This window comes from Gopherus evgoodei, chromosome 5 (assembly GCF_007399415.2).
Source record: "Gopherus evgoodei ecotype Sinaloan lineage chromosome 5, rGopEvg1_v1.p, whole genome shotgun sequence".
NCBI classification, from domain to species: Eukaryota; Metazoa; Chordata; order Testudines; family Testudinidae; genus Gopherus; species Gopherus evgoodei.
Window position 1 is genome coordinate 83309231 of NC_044326.1, and position 16902 is coordinate 83326132.

At 42.1% G+C, this 16902-nt stretch overlaps 1 protein-coding gene and 1 long non-coding RNA gene across 6 annotated transcripts in view; both read right to left on the reverse strand.

Moving 5' to 3' along the window:
* TMEM131L (transmembrane 131 like) overlaps positions 1-16902 on the reverse strand; it is a 120499-nt gene that overhangs the window by 71390 nt on the left and 32207 nt on the right. The window lies entirely within an intron of this gene.
* LOC115652028 lies at positions 8325-16818 on the reverse strand. The gene is made up of 2 exons (XR_004000514.1): positions 14669-16818; positions 8325-11155 (listed from the first exon to the last, which is right to left on the reverse strand). It is a non-coding gene; the product is annotated as an uncharacterized LOC115652028 (long non-coding RNA).

Consider the following 16902-nt stretch of genomic DNA (forward strand, 5'->3'; position numbering starts at 1 on the left):
ACCTAAACCATTAAACGGTGGCCAATTATGTTTTTTTCTAATTATATCAGATTTGTAATTATCAAACTCAATGTCTTGCAGCACAAACTTAATAAACACCAGGCTTAACTATCAGTAAAATGCAAGGACATTTTCCACTCCCGGAGGAAAAAATAAATATAAACACTCTTCAGAAAACTGCCAAAAATGTTAAATATCTAATTTGACATAAATCAAGAGAATTATACACAATCCTAGTTTTGAAGACCTAGAGGTAGATGTTAAATTCTATAATGAGTATGAGAGTGACAGAAAATAGCCATCTCCTCTAGACATTTTTGTATGTGCACACATGCACAAGGTTTGTTTAAGAAGAGCAACAGGGGTAAAACATGTTTAATAACAGTGCAACTACAAGCTCTCTCAGAAATCAACCCCCACCATCTGAAACAGATTATTTACTGACGGTCAGTAAATTAAAAAAACCCATGACTTTAGAAACAGATTAAAAGTAATTTTAAATACATTTCCTGAAATCTCTTCTTCTGAAACAGTCTTTTGTCAGCATGATTCAATTTACCCCAGGGTGGAGTGATTTAAATTAAAGTTGTTTAAATCACCGATTTTAATCATGATTTAAATCAGCAAGCAGGAAACCTTGATTTTCATAATGAATTTTAATCTTGTTTTATTTTATATATTATATTATACACACACACACACACTTTTTACTTTCCTAACAAATGGCCAATTCTCATTTGTTGGTATAAGTTCATACTTCTCTTGGCTAACCAAGATGATATACTTAAACTATACACATCAATTTAAGCTATTTTTATAGATTAACATATCCTAACTCATTCTTATTTTTATAGGGTTTTTTTTGTTATGTTAGATAATGGAGCATGATTAAAGCACTACTTAATTTGCGATATTATGGAAATTGTAGATTCCGCAATATTAGACTTCCACCACAATTCTGATTTTAATTAGTTTGCTTTGCACAATCCACAATTTTGCATACATTTTGAGGTTTGCTACACACACATTTTAGTACAGTAGAACCCCATTTATCTGAGCTTGTAGCGGCTGGGGCTGGGGAACAGGCTGTTAGACCTGAACATGGCGGGGCTCACGATGTCAGCCCTCTGCATTAATGACTAATATAGTTGCAGCAAAAAGTATGGTTATCAAAAAAATTAACAGGCATAACATAAAACTGAGTGTTTACGTTGTTCCAGCAAATTTTTCTTAAAGAAAAGGTCTTGTCTGGTTTTTCCAAACTATCGCAATTCATAAAGATCCATTATTACTTTTCTGCGATTTTCCATGCCTTGTCCGCAACTCAGCCACAATTATTTGACAATCATCACGCAATTCAAGTAGGACCTAAATTATGATGCATTACTTGTTTGCTGGTTTTATTAATTTTTTCCTCATGGTTTGTGCAAAGCTACAGTTGGATGGAAATTAGAATTCAATTAAAAACGCATAAAACCAGCATTTTAAAATTGCTTAAATAAAACCATCTGAAATGTGCTGGGATACATAAGTAAAAAAAAGGTATCAAAATATTTTTTGCAGTTAAAACTGACTTCTACAAAGGGAAGTATTATCCACAGTTAGTGAATTGAACTGATTGTTTCTGGTCACTGTCTCCTTCGGATTGTAGAACTAGATCTCATCCTCTCAAACACACTTTTAATTCATAGATTGGAAAAGGAAAACAAGCTTTCCTGTGTTGTCAACTCCCTGTTTCGCAAATCTGAATGAAACAGTCGCTGAACTGTTAAACTAAAATTAAGAAAATATTCTCTCTGCACCTGTAGAAGAGGTTATTGCTGTCAAAAATGGCTACTGCACTTCAACAAAGTCTGGTTCCAGTGTTTAGCCAGTGATTTCCACTAGTTCAGTGGTTTGACTTTCTTTAAAACTTCGGCAGCAAACATACACTGTTTGAATATTTGTCTTAAATTTAATTAAAATATTAATAAATTTATACTAAGTTTAGGCCTTAAAATATGCTGTCAATTTCAAATTTAAATTTTAAATAGGTTTATTTTAAAAAAGAAAAAGTTATTTAAATTTTAAAAATCCAGTTTAAAAATATGTATTATTTTAAATCATTGATTTTTGTCCACCTTGCTTCTAACAGCTGTTTCCTAATAATATAACAAATTAGAATGGGAGTAAGTAATTTTAGGTGTTTGAATAGACAGTCTGTTTGGGCTAAGTACACTTCTATCCCAATATAACGCTGCCCTCGGGAGCCAAAAAATCTTACCCTGTTATGGGTGAGACCACGTTATATCGAGCTTGCTTTGATCCACCGGAGTGCGCAGCCCCGCCTCCCAGACCACTGCTTTACCGTATTATATACGAATTCATGTTATATCGGGTCACGTTATAACAAGGTAGCAGTGTAGTAAAGAAGAGATACTCTAAAAATGTTTAACAGATTTTTTAAACCTAGCATTCTTTTTGTGTGAACAATTTGTGGGACACAAATAACTGTAGGCACAAGTAAGGTCCATTAGATACGGAAGTAGAGGACTACATTTGCAAATCAGATACTTAGTCATCTCCACGACTTAAATTTGACTCATTAGTCTAGACACATCTAACAATTTCCTCTGCAATCTCTCTTTCTCGCTGCCAGCAGGCCTTGATGCAAATTCACAATGCTGGAGGCCTAGTTTCATTTTTGTCTACACAGGATGGAGTAGTTTAACTAAATATATAATATTTTTTTTTTAAAAAAAGCAAGTGCTCATAAACTAGGAACTTTTCTGAGGGCATGGCTACACTTACATTTGTGCAGCGTTGGGAGTTACAGCTGTGTTTGTACAGCTGTGTAGGGCCAGCGCTGCAGTGTGGCCACACTGACAGCTACCAGCGCTGCAGTGTGGCCACATTTGCAGCATTTGCAGCGCTGTTGGGAGTGGTGCATTGTGGGCAGCTATCCCACAGAGCACCTCGTCCCATTTTGGCGCTGTGGGTTGTGGGAAGGGGACGGAAGGGTGCAAGTCATTCCGCTTCCTGTTCCAACGCCCCGTGGTGCTTTGCTACACATTCCAAGCAGTTTGGCGCCACTGTGAGTCTGCAGCGCGATTTCTGTTACAAATGGAGCCCGAGCTGCTGAGGACCTTGCTGATGAATGTTGCCAGCACATCACATTTGGCAGTTGAGCTATTCCTTCAGCTCCAAAGTGACAGTGAGGAGTCAGATGATGATATTGATTTGCCTGACGCGCAAGAAACTAAATTGCTTGTGGCAGTAACAGACGTGCTCAGCACCGTGGAACGGTGCCTTTGGACTCGGGAAACGAGCACTGAGTGGTGGGATCACATCGTCCTGCAAGCCCGGGATGATGAGCAGTGGCTGCAGAACTTTCGGATGAGAAAAGCCACTTTCATGGGACTGTGTGCTGAGCTCGCTCCTACCCTGGGGCACAGGGACACGAGATTGAGAGCTGCCCTGCCAGTGGAGAAGCAGGTGGCTATTGCAATCTGGAAGCTGGCAATTCCAGACAGCTACCGATTGGTGGTGAACCAGTTTGGAGTGGGAAAGTCGACCGTTGGAATAGTGTTGATGCGAGTCTGCACGGCCATTAATCGCACCCTGCTAAGAAGAACCGTGACTCTGGGGAACGTGCAGGACATTGTGGATGGCTTTGCACAAATGGGTTTCCCTAACTGTGGGAGGGCGATAGATGGGACGCATATTCCTATTCTGGCACCACCCCACCTGGCATCCGAGTACATTAATAGCAAGGGGTATTTCTCTCTGGTTCTCCAAGAGCTTGTGGATCACCGTGGGCGTTTCACTGACATTTACTCAGGATGGCCTGGAAAGGTGCATGATGCACACATCTTTTGGAACAGTGCCCTGTTCAGGAAGCTGCTGGCCGGGACTTTTTTCCTAGACCGCAAGATTACAGTAGGGGACGTCGAAATGCCCATTGTGAACCTTGGAGACCCCGCTTACCCGTTAATGCCATGGCTCATGAAACCGTATACAGGGAAGCTTGACAGGAGCAAGGACCAGTTCAACTACAGGCTGAGCCGGTGCAGAATGACTGTGGAGTGTGCTTTTGGCCGTTTAAAAGGGCGCTGGAGGTGTCTCTACAGATAGCTAGATTTGGGGGAAAGCAGCATCTCCGCTGTTATATCCGCGTGCTGTACCCTCCATAATATTTGTGAAGGGAAGGGTGAAAGATTCAGTGAGGAATGGACCTCCGAGGTTCGACGTCTAGAGGCTGAATTTTCACAGCCAGAGAGCAGGGCTACTAGAGAGGCCCAGCAAAGGGCTTCAAGGATTAGGGATGCCTTAAGGGAGCAATTTGAGGCTGAAAGCCAACAGTAATGTTTGGTGCCTTTGCTGTGCCCGTTTTTCCCTTGGGGTACAGTATTTCTCACTTTCTGCAATAATAAAAAATGTTTTATAAGCCAAGAAATCATTTATTCAAAATACAGTACATAAAAGGGCAGGGGGGTAGGGTGGTGGACTGTACATTCAGAGGTTTGAATATGTCCTGCTTGGATTGCTGTTCAATGCCTGCTGCACTTCAGGATTAATATGCTGCATCGTGATGGGGGTTGAGTGCATAGGGTGAGGGTTGTAGTTCTCAGGGCTGGTAGGTGAACGTACAGGTGTTGGGGGCAGCTGGTGGTGGTAAGAACCAGGCTGCTGGAGAAAGGTGTTTTGTGCAAACATTGGGGAACAAGGGAGAGAGCTTTGGGAGGGGTGAGGGTTACCACGGTACTGATCTGCCTGCATGGCTACGAGAGACTGCATACAGTCCGTTTGGTAAGCCAGGAGGCTTATCAGCTGCTTTGTGCTTTTCTTGGTAGCTAATTCCTTTCTCCTGCTCTGTGTTTGCCTCCACTCATGCATTTTCTCTCTCCAGTCCTGCAGCCTTTTACTGTCTCTGGCGTACTGATTCATAACTGCTTTGATCAAATCTTCTTTTGATTTTCTAGGATTTTTCCTCAAGTTCTGTAGTCTTCGCGCAGGCGGTGATAGGGCTGGAGCATTCAAGGACACTTAAAATAACAGAAATAGAAACATTTAATACAGAGGCTACATTGTTTATTATCACAGTGAAGGAGTTTGTAGACTTTGTGTAGCATCATTTCCACATACCTAACATAGCACAGAGGCGCCACGGCAGCGAAGGCATGGCGAGCAATGGGGTGAGTGTTTCTGCTGTGACTTCACCTGGGAAGAGGAACTGCCTGAGGGCTGGGGTTTCTGTGCATTGGGGATAGCAGAGGGCAGGTACTTGGGGACCTGCACTGGGGAAAGCAGAAGGCAGATAGTTGGGGACCTGCACTGGGGAAAGCAGAGGGCAGATAGTTGGGGACCTGCACTGAACACTCATCACTACATTTTCAACAGGAGTTTTTACTGCCAGATATATCACCGCTGCGTGTTACCTGGGAAGAGAGGGAGGGTCTTCTACAGCAATGCAGATTCCGCCCTGGTCCCTATGCAGCTTGCCTGTGTGCAGCAATGGTCTCCACACCCCTCGCGGCAAAGTGGCGCGGATGAGTTAGCCTGACCGGGACAAGGACCACGGTGACTCTCCCTATACACTTGCGCAAGCACATTGCCCATGCTCTGGCTGCAACTTTTGAAGAGATTACTGAGGCCGATTAGAGACGCGATAGACCAAATCAATGGGCTATTCCACATTTAGGCATGCATGCAGGCAGCCATAACCCCCACCCTCCTCTCACAAAACATTTCCATCCTAAAAATAAAATCTGCTTACCGGGAATACGCTCCTCTGCTTCCTCTTCACCACTGCTGCGACTGGATAGCCTCCTCCTGGCTTGAGAAGAGCTCCTGGCTGCATGCCTCCTGGGACTCCGGGGTGTCTCCCTCCACCCCAGTAGCCTCACTCTCCGCTTCCTCTACACCCTCCCCCACTTCTCCCTGCTCTGAACTCTCCATCGTGCTCCTAGGATTAGCAGTGGGGTCACACCCAAGTATGGCATCCAGCTCCTTGTAAAAACGGCAGGCCGTGGGGGCGGTTTCCCTCACAGGCTTTGCAATAGGCTCTGCAAAGCTCCTTTACTTTTACCCTGCACTGTAATGCGTCCCGTTCATGGCCCCTTAGCAGCAAGGATTTTGATATCTGCCCATAGGTATCATAATTTCTACGGCTGGAGCGCAGCTGTGATTGCACAGCTTCCTCACCCCAAACACTGATGAGGTCCTGCAGCTCGGAAGTGTTCCATGCTGGGGCTTGTTTGGGACGTGGAGGCATGGTCACTGATTGAATGATTGATTGATTGCACTCCACACCTGGCTGAGCAAACAGGAAGGGGATTTTTAAAATTCCCGGGGCATTTAAAGGGTGGGTCACCTGAGCCCAGGGCACTGGAGTGTGAAACGATGAGCAGAGTGGCTGAAAGGGTATGCTGGGATACCTCCTAATACCCTGGAGGCCAATAAAAGAGCTTTTGGTGTCCACACTTGATGACCAGTGCTGCATCACCAGTGCTGGAATCGCTACACCCCAGGCAGACCAGGTGTACAGCCAGCGATGCAACCAGGGAGTTGCAGCGCTGGCTGTGCTTTGCAAGTGTGGACACAGAGTGAGTTGCAGCGCTGTAACCCCATCACCAGCGCTGCAACTCTCCAGTGTAGCCATGGCCTGAGATCAAGTTGGGTTTGGGGTTTTTTTTAGTTTCTTTTTAATTGTAAGTCTTGTATCAAATCAGCTGTCTTATTTTGTCTAACCATGTCAAGAAAAATATCAGAAATTTCAATTTATTTTCTTATCACTCTAAAACAAACCCATTCAATGTAAGCAATACTTTCAATATTGCAATATTTAACCTTTTTTCTAAAACTCTAAGTAGTACTGAGATTGTGTGTCAGTCTTAACTTTCATTTAAAAAAAAAGTTCCAGCCCTCACAGTTGCTAAGAAAACCTTGAAACGTGAACCCTAAAGATAGAGTTGCCAACTTTCTACTTGTACAAAACCAAATACCCTTGCCCTGCCCCCTACTCCACTCGTCCTCCGAGGCCCTAACATGCCCTGCCCCTTTGCCAAAGCCCAGCCTCCACCACTCCATCCTCCCACCCTCGGTTGCTCGCTCTCCTCAGTCTCACTCACTTGCTCATTTTCACCAGGCTACTTCAGGAGGCTGAGATGAGGGAAAGGGTGAGGGCTCTGGCTAGGGGTGCAGGCTCCGGGCTGGGGCCAGAAATGAGGAGTTCAGAGAGTGTGTGTGTGTAGGGGGCAGTGGGTTGGAATACAAGAGGGGGTGAGGGCTCCGGCTGGGGGTGCAGGCTCTGATGTGGGGCTGGGGTTGAGGGATTTGAAGTGCATGAGGGGGCTCTGGGCTAGGACTGAGGGGTACAGAGTGCAAGAGGGGACACTGGGCTGGGGCAGGGAGTTGGGGTGTGGGGGTGTGAGAGAGCTCTGGCTAGGGGTGCAGACTCTGGAGTGGGGATGAGAGGTTTGGAGTGTAGGAGGATTCTGGGCTGGGACCGAGGGGTTCTAAGTGCAGGAGGGGGTTCAGGGCTGGGGCAGGGGGTGGGGACATGGCAGGGGGTGAGGGCTCCGGCTGAGGGTACGGGCTTTGGGGTGGGGTTAGGGATGATGGGGTTGGGGTTCAGGAGGGTGCTCCAGGCTGGGATTGAGGGGTTCAGAGGGCAGGAGGGGAATGTGCACTCAGGCAGGGGGTGCAGACTCTGGGGTAGGGCAGAGAATGAGGGGCTTGGAGTGTAGGAGGGTGTCCAGCAGGGACCAAGGGGTTCAGAGGGCAGGAGGGGGATCAGGAATGGAGCAGGGCGCTGAGGTGCAGTGGGAGGTGAGGGCTCCATCTGGGGGTGCGGGCTCTGAGGTGGGGCCGAGGATGAGATGTTTGGGGTGCAGGAAAGTCCTCAGGGCTGGGATTGAGGCGTTTGGAGGGCAGGAAGGGAATCAGGGCTGGGGCAGGGGGTTGAGGCCCAGAAGAGGGGCAGGGGTTCAGGTGGCACTTACCTCAAGCAGCTCCCAGAAGCACTGGCATGTCCTCCCTCCAGCTCCTACACAGAGGCAGAGCCAGGTTGGTTACCACCAATGGGAGGTGCGGTTGAGGCAGGGGCAGCATGGGGAGGCCCCTGACTGCCCCTACGCAAAGGAGATGAAGGGGGGACATGCAGGCCGTTTCCCAGGAACCACACAGGGCAGAGGTTAGCAGTGAGCCTGCCAGCCCCACTGCACGGTGCCGCCAACCCGACAGTTAACAGCCCGGTCAGCAGTGCTGACCGGAGCCATCAGGATCGAAAACCAGACACCTGGTCACCCTCCCTAAAAGCTCAGAAACGAGAAGACAAATAAAACGATCTTCAAGTTTTTTTGTTTATTTTCTAAATCATTGTTTTTAAACCACTGGCTGGTTTGAGGAGAGAGTGGCTTGATTAATGAATTTTAAATGCTTGGTGTTGGCAATACAGGTAGCTCAGCCCTCTGAAATCTCAGGCCACTTAAAGTGACTGAACTTGTTCCTCCCACAAAACATTCGTTACTTTCGAAAAGTTAATTCTGAAGAGTTATTCATATACGAAGTATCTCACATCAAAATATTCAAACCTGGGTACATGCTATACGAACAAAAATATAAATAACTTGGTCTGATTTTGAAAAATGCTTAGCACTCCTAACTCCCATTGGCTTCACTGGGAGCTACCAAGTGCTCTGTAAACCAGTCTGTTTATTTAGGTTCCTAATTTTAGGCCATGAGCTTTGAAAATGCTGGCCTAGTTCTCGAGAATGTGGTACTAATTAACCTGTTTCTTAAAACCAATTATAAAAAAGTGAAATACTTACTGTACATAAAAACACACTTCTCCAATGTCAGCATTCACTTTTCTTAGGCTAAAATTCTACGCAAGACATCCTGCTTATGGATCTTAATAATACTTCGAACTGCAATAGTACCTCTTCATCCAAAGTTCACAAAGAAGTGCTTTACAAAAATTAACCAAACTGCACAACATCTTTGTGAAATAGATAGGAAAATATATTCTTAAGGAAGCAGAATCATTGATCAAGTCACGGACTACGTTGTACTTAATGCTGGTCTACGTGCATTTTTCTAAACCACGATATAACACATTTCAACATTATTCAGCCATTTTTACACTGCCTAAGAAAGCTGTGTTTCAGACAAGAGTGGTTTTTAAACCCAGTTTTGTCTAACATGCTTTGAACTCTAGTGTAAAAAGAGCCAAAGAATTACGACAAAATAAACATTGATTTTATCCTGGCTGCCTTTGTTAAATTCTCTTGAACACTACAATAAACACAAGTTAACAGAAAAAAAGGTGAAGGTTAAAAAAAAAAGAAAAGAAAAGAAAAAGAAAACTGGCATCAAATAGAGATGAGAAGGTGACAGAGTTGAAACATCTGGTCATTACAATAAGTTTATACATAATTTTATTAGTGATTGGGGGAAGGTTGACCAAAAGTTGGGGGAATGTTGACCAAAAGTCTTTCATCAGCAGAGTTTATTTAAAACTTTCCCCTGTGTAGAACGGCCCATTTTTGGCAATTCAGCAGCCCTACTTCAAGTATTTCACTTTCATGCATAAGTGCATTTTAATATTCATCTTGCACACAATAACTAGCTCCTCACTTGAAAGAATGGGGGAGGAGGTTATTGACAGGAAACACAATGGGCCTGCAAAACTCAGAGTAATAGGAAGTTACATTCTTGTTAAATATCATTACACCCAACCATTTCCTTTTTCTATCTACAGCTGCAACCAAAATTTTCCATCTTCACAGAAGCCATCTTAAGCTAACCCAGAACACTTCAGCAAAAAGTATTAAAACGTTCTCTAGTAGGTATAAACTTAGTCTATTTAATTATTAACATTTATAATCTTCCTGCAGATGTTGCTTTTTGCCATTGCTTTAAGATAATCCAGGCCTTTCAATTGCTTTTTAAAATGAAAGGGTACAGACCTGGAAACACCCATAGGCAGATCTGCATGACCTTAATGGGTCATGAGAAGGCTTTTCAAAGGTATCTGGTAAATATTAAAGGCTTCACAAAGTCCCCTGCTCTCTCTCTTCCCCCTGAAACTAACAAAGAAAGGAACACTAACTAAAAAGGAAACTAAACAAATGACAGAAATCTAGAGCCAGGACTTACAGACTCACACTCTGACTTTAGCTTATTCCCCAAACTCTAACTTTAGCTTATTCCCTTGAGTCTAGATGTTGCATTTGAAACAGCTGGCTCCTGTCAGGGGCTCACAGAGCACTGGGTGATTTCACATACCATATGAGCTGAAATACCCAGCCACAACTGTCTGACACAGAAGTAGTGAGTTTTAGCCTGGACTTTGCATTTTCTGCCTTTTATATATTTCAGTCAGACCTTTAAAACCACTATTTTAATTATGTTTACGCATTAGCTAATAAGGAATGCTAAGTATCTCTGCACATCTCAAACACAGTTTTTGGTTTACACAATTATGTGAAAACAGGCATGCAAGACTACACACAGCTATTTACTCTCTATCAGGAGGAACAGAGTCTAATGTTATGTAAGCTACAGAAAAGCAAATATTGCAGTATGTTGGGCAGATGGACCCAAGCAGTGAAGCATTTCACAGTCCTACAAAACAGTGGAAACAGAGTGTCTCTATTGAAAGCTTAAGCAAACATATGGCTGTCTTTTTCCAAAATCATTTCACAAAATATTGGCTAGAGAAAAAAAAATCACCACAAATCCAATTTTCTCAATGCTATGGAAATTGCATTTTTATTAGAAAAATTTTATAGCTGCTATAGCTTGCCTTGCTTATTAAAACTCATTCTCTTCTCCAAGAGAGGAAATTAAACACAATATTTCAAGGCATATGAAGATTTATCAGAATTTAAAACACATAGATAAGGTTTCTAATAACACTCCATATGTCATATCATTAAATAGTATTTCTGTAATTGCAAATTTTCAAGTAACAAAATCTACAGAGAAAGACTAGTGCTACCCTTTTGCCTATTTGTACTTTACCTGCAGCACTGCTGCAGAGTGAAATTGACTATGGTTACATAATCTTACTCAAATTCAGTCACAATAGGAGCCATGGGAAAAGTGCTGTTATGCTTGAACACAATGCTACTCTTCCTCTGCAGGTGTCAGTGTGAGATCTTAAGGAGTGCTAAAGGGGAAAGACACAAAGAAAAAAAGGGAGATAAAGCCATAAATATCAGAAAGTAGTAATCATGCTCCATGCAGACATGGTCCAAAACCCTCCCCCCCCCCAATTTACTACTGTATTTTTTCAAATGGGATTGTGTGTTCTTTGCTCTCTCTCAAACAAAGTTTAGAAGTGGCTTAACCAAGCTTTTATTTTATTTTGGTACAATAACCCACTGGATTATCATGCTACAGATAAATTAATTTACAACTGTAATCATACTACTAATATCTCATGTTGCAGTTGTGATTTTCTACAGAAATTCAAAGAGCTTTCTTTATGGGGCCTTTATAGAAGTATACACTATTTTACAGTAAACAGTCCAATACCATTCACAATAATATTACATTGTTTTGATCCATTACAGAATACTATATTATTTTTTATACTTTTTTAACTGTTTCCCAGCTGTGTGTTTTCATCTACTATATACTCACACAAACAAGTAATGTCTATCTACTATCAAAGCAAGTATTTATTCTTTACATGCACCACACACAGCCAGCTCACTCCTCTTATTATACTTCCCAAGTACATCCCCTTTCTTTTCTATTCACAGAAAGAGGAAATCCTGAATGCTGCATGCTATGATCATTTCCACATCCTAACCCAAAGAAAGTCAACCACTTTAACACCAGGACACTACAGAGATAAGGGACTGGGAGAATTTCTCTAGTTACATCTTTTGAAATATGTAGATTGCGAGCCTGCTTTGCATCACTCAGCACTTATGGTCATGGTATGCAAAAAGAAAATACCACAATTTAGTGCTATTCATAAGAGGAAGAAGCTCTTTTCTAGTATATTCTTGACCTACTCTAAGTGTGACTGCATTTGTTATACTTTGTGAAATTCCACAGTTAAAGAATACAAATGTACAGTATGAACAAAACTTACATCAGAGCAAATCAGAAATATTTGGCAAAAAATAAAATGATTGCATTAACAGGATTAGTAAAGTTATAAGCCAGTGCAGAAATTTGCCAAATCCTTACAAAAATATTTAGGGTCTGCTGACATCAGTATGCAGCAGTGTTTCTCAAACTATTGTACTGGTGACCCCTTTCACATAGCAAGCCTCTGAGTGTGACCCTCCCCCCCTTATAAATTAAAAACATTTGTTTATATGTTTAATACCATTATACATGCTGAAGGCAAAGCAGGGTTTGGGGTGGAGGCTGACAGCTCGCGACCCCCCATGTAATAACCTCGCAACCCCCAGTTTGAGAACCCCTGGTACACAGTTTACACCTTGTGTAGTAGTTCACAGAGCCAATTCTTCTAAGGCACTGCAACCCACTGCTATTAAATAAAGCTACTGCAACCCACTGCTATTAAATAAAGCAGAACCATATGAAACAAGCACTGTTCCACAGTTGTTACCAAAATGTCTTCCATTATTTTGCTTGAAAAACTCATGTATATCATGGCTGGGCTGCCAGCCCCCAGAGTTTAGCTTCCAGACAGCGACATCCTGAGTTAACAAGCTAACATTTGTATACTTAATTAAAATAACTTCTTGCTAATATTTTCAAATTACTGTTTCTCTCATAAGTCAACTTTGGCTACTTCGAAATTAGTTCAGTGAAAATACCATAATAAGGTACTGCATCAAGACTTTACCTTCTTTAGAATCTAGTAATTCCTCCTCTGTTCCACAACAAGGAAAGCTAAGCAAATTAGCTAATTTTGCCACTGGCAAAAGATTGCTCTAGAGTGTGCCTAAATATGAGATCTGGACTTTAATTTTTTCTTACATACTGTTTTTATTCGGTTTTATTTTTTAAACATAATATCAACACCCAAATAGAGGCCATGATCCTGCATAAGAATCCAGTAGCATTTACCTCTATCCATGCAAAATCGCACTGAAATTGACAGGATCCTGGATGGGTACAGGAATCCATGCTAGTAGATCATGATTCAGGATTGAAGCTTAAACTATTATGATGATTATTAAAATGTACACGAGTGCTTTTTATGCACTGCCACATGTGTGACCTCTGTTCATTGCAAACCAGTTTGGCAAGGGCAAGCAATGCACTCAACATATAGAGGGATGCCTCAAGGAACCCCTTGAGCTGATAAAGCAGCAGTGTTGTTGAGTTATAAAGGAAGCTGCATTTAGTGATCTTAAGCTGGAAGAGTGGTGGCTGTAAATGAGGCTGAGAGAGCAGTAAGAGGAGATCACAAATGTTCAACTAGTAAAATAGAGGACGTGGCAAGAAGAAGTAGGAAACAAAAATTGGCAGACTGGATTAGACCCATGCTCCATCTAGTCCAGTATCCTGACTCTGACAATGACCAGCACTAGACAGCATAGAGAGATGCAACCACCATAAGACAGTTTTTGTAACTCTTTATGATGCATGAAGAATGTCCGAAAAGTCGGGTATATCCCCCTACTCAGTTCTCTCTTGTTGTGTGAGTGACTGTGTGTGTGTATAAGACAGAAAGAGACAGAAATACGAAGAATACGAAGTTTTATCTTCCTCAGTTTGGGAAGGTTCAAAAACCCCTCCACACTTCTCCTGCTAGCCCCCATACAGTTAAGGGCTGAGTAAGCACCTATTCCAATATATTCCAGTTGTTTGTAAACTGTGACATTTGTCATTCCATAACAATTGCAGTACAACAGTATCTTCTATTCAAAATTTAGGTAGTTACCATTTAATGTGCCACAATATTTATGGGGAAATACTGGGGTAAAATTAACAACATTTAACAACATAAGAACGGCCATATAGAGTCAGACCAAAGGTCTATCTCGCCCAGCATCCTGTCTTCCAAAAGTGGCCAATGCCAGGTGTCCCAGAGGGAATGAACAGAACAGGTACATCCCCAGTCGCCCATTCCCAGCTTCTGGCAAACAGGCTAGAGACACCACCCCTGCCCATCCTGGCTAATGGCCATTGATGGACCTATCCGCCATTAATTAATCTAGCTCTTTTTTGAACCCTGTTATAGTCTTGGCCTTCACAATATCCTCTGGCAAAGAGTTTCGCAGGTTGACTGTGCACTGTGTGAAGAAATACTTCCTTTTGTTTGTTTTAAACCTGTTGCCTATTGATTTCATTTGGTGACTCCTGGTTCTTGTGTTATGAGGAGTAAATAACACATCCTTATTTACTTTCTCCATACCAGTCATGATTTTACAGGCCTCTATCATATCCCCCCCAGTTGTCTCTTTTCCAAGCTGAAAAGTCCCAGTCTTATTAATCTCTCCTCATATTAAATCCGTTTTTAATTATGCCAACTGTAGGTCTTTCCAGTTTGTGTGTTCTTACAATGGTAGATTAAAAATTACAACTTTCCCTTCCAAGTTTCCTAACGCTGACAGCATTAAACAATCCCTTTGAGGATTATATCCATAGTGAATCTGTATTTTTATTGCCACACCTATTTGTTGCAAGATATGGCCAACCACACACACACACATAATACTGATGGGATAAAAATGCGAAGTCTTCTCACCTCCCCATTTCTCATGATCTGTTCGCTGTTTCTCTCACCAACAGAAGTTGTCCCAGTGAAAGATGTTTCCTCACCCATCTTCTCTCTCTGACATCCTGGGACCAAGATGGCTAAAACAACACTGCATGCAAAATCTAGGTCAATTTGTGGGGTAAGGACGAGTGCACATTTTCTCAAAACCAAAGTCAATGGCACCAACCTAGTACTCATGACCAATGCAACATCTAACCAAAGTAAGTCCTAAAAAAGGACTCAAGATGATGGTAGGGATGAGAGTGGCAAAACAGAGATAGGGCTGCCGCGCAAATTGCTGCTGACGTTGGCTAGGCAGTGCTGCGACTGCTATCACTTAGACAGGCCCCCAAGACCATCTAAATTACACTGGGGTCTTCTCCAATCCCAGAGCAGCCCCAGATCAGGAGGGCATGAAGGTGGCTTAAAGCGATGTCAGCACGGTCCCAGACTCCCTCTCCTTAGACTGGGAGGTCTGTGCTGCACCTCTTGGAGACACAGCACAGTATCTCAACCTTACATTTTGCTTATACTCTGGAAAATTGTCACTATGAAGCACCATGCTTACTTTCTCACAGTAAACTTCCATATTAAATTTGTACAGTCTACAACTAAAAAAAAAAAAAAAGAGGGCTTTTTGTAACTTTACGTGAAAACTTATCAAAATCAGAAGTAAATGCTCTGCTCTTTCTAGTTCATGTATTGTCACCCATAATGAAGACTGTGTTAACAATTCCACTGATGATGTCAGAGCCATACTGCACTCTCCTACCCTGGCTGGGTAGTGTGAAATATTTTATTTTTGTAAGAAAAAGAATCAAATAGTATTCTGAATATATACAGATCAGATCTTCTGAGTAAGGACATAACTTAGCTAATTGCAACTACGCATCTGCAAAAATCAATCACACAATCTGGGTCACATTCACAACCACATGAGCTAGAAATGCCTTCCCCTCCACCACCACCCCCTTTAAATGTCAGCTTAAATGCTGCAGAAACTAAGGCCTTGTCTGCAGTGCCACTTTACAGTACTGAAACTTTCTCGCTTAGGGGTGTGAAAAAACACACCCTGAGCGATGCAAGTTTCAGCGCTGTAAAGTGGCAGTGTAGACAGTGCTATAGCGCTCAGAGCACTGGGAGCTACTCCCATCACGGGGGTGGGTTTTTTTACTACACAGCTGCCATGGCAGCACTTTAACGTTGGTAGTAAAGACATACTCTAAGAGATCTCCAGCAGACCAGAAAAAAATACTTGTGAGCAGCAGCCTCACGCATTGCGTACAACAGGCTTGCAGCACAGGACTCAAACAGTCATACCAACACAGAAATCGAACAAAAGCTGTTGAGGAAAAGCAATTCACGTCACAAAGAATGTAAACCATGAGTCAAAGAGTTGGTCAAGTACAGACCTGTTCCTCCTCCAGTTGCCAAGAATTAGCATTCATAGATGCCAAACAGTGATGAACAGTGCATGTCCCTCCAGCAGCAGGCAAGTGGGCAAATAAAACAGGTACATTCTGTAGACTTAATACGAGGAACAAGAAAATGCACTCCAAAATATCACAAAAACATATTTTCTTTCAAAGTGACATACAATGTCTACTATAGTGACAAAATAAAAACCAAGAGGAGTTTTAAGTTTAAAAGATTGAACAATAAAATGCTAGAATGTAACTCATGATGTTACCAACCAGACTCAACATACCAGAAATGTATGTAAGTAAATATTATTTTAATCAGATAAAAACGTTGTAAAACAGAACGAAACTTGCCAAGTGTGATTCTCCACTGCCTTGTATCTTGTGTAGTAATTTACAGCAGTGAAAAATGAGTGAAAAGTGGATTTAAAACACTATACCAGTATGAGTGGCAAATTCTAAATCTTTTTACACTCACTTTGTATAGAGGCAAATGACTACACGAGGTGCAAGACAGTCGATAATCAGCTGCCCCTATGTCTGGTATGTTCATCTCTCTCTTTTCACTCATTTAACTTTCCTTAGTTTTACTCTTGTTCATCTTTTCCTGTCCTACACCTTAATCTGTGTTTTCCCTAATTCTGTAGTATTTTAAATTTCATTACTTTTTCTACCAACATCTTTAATTTATCTCCTTTCTTAGATTTTGTTCCCTTTTCCTTCTATTTTCATACTTTACTCCATAATTTTAATTATTTTTAATTAATTTAATTACTTACTTAATTCTTTCCTTGTTTTCCC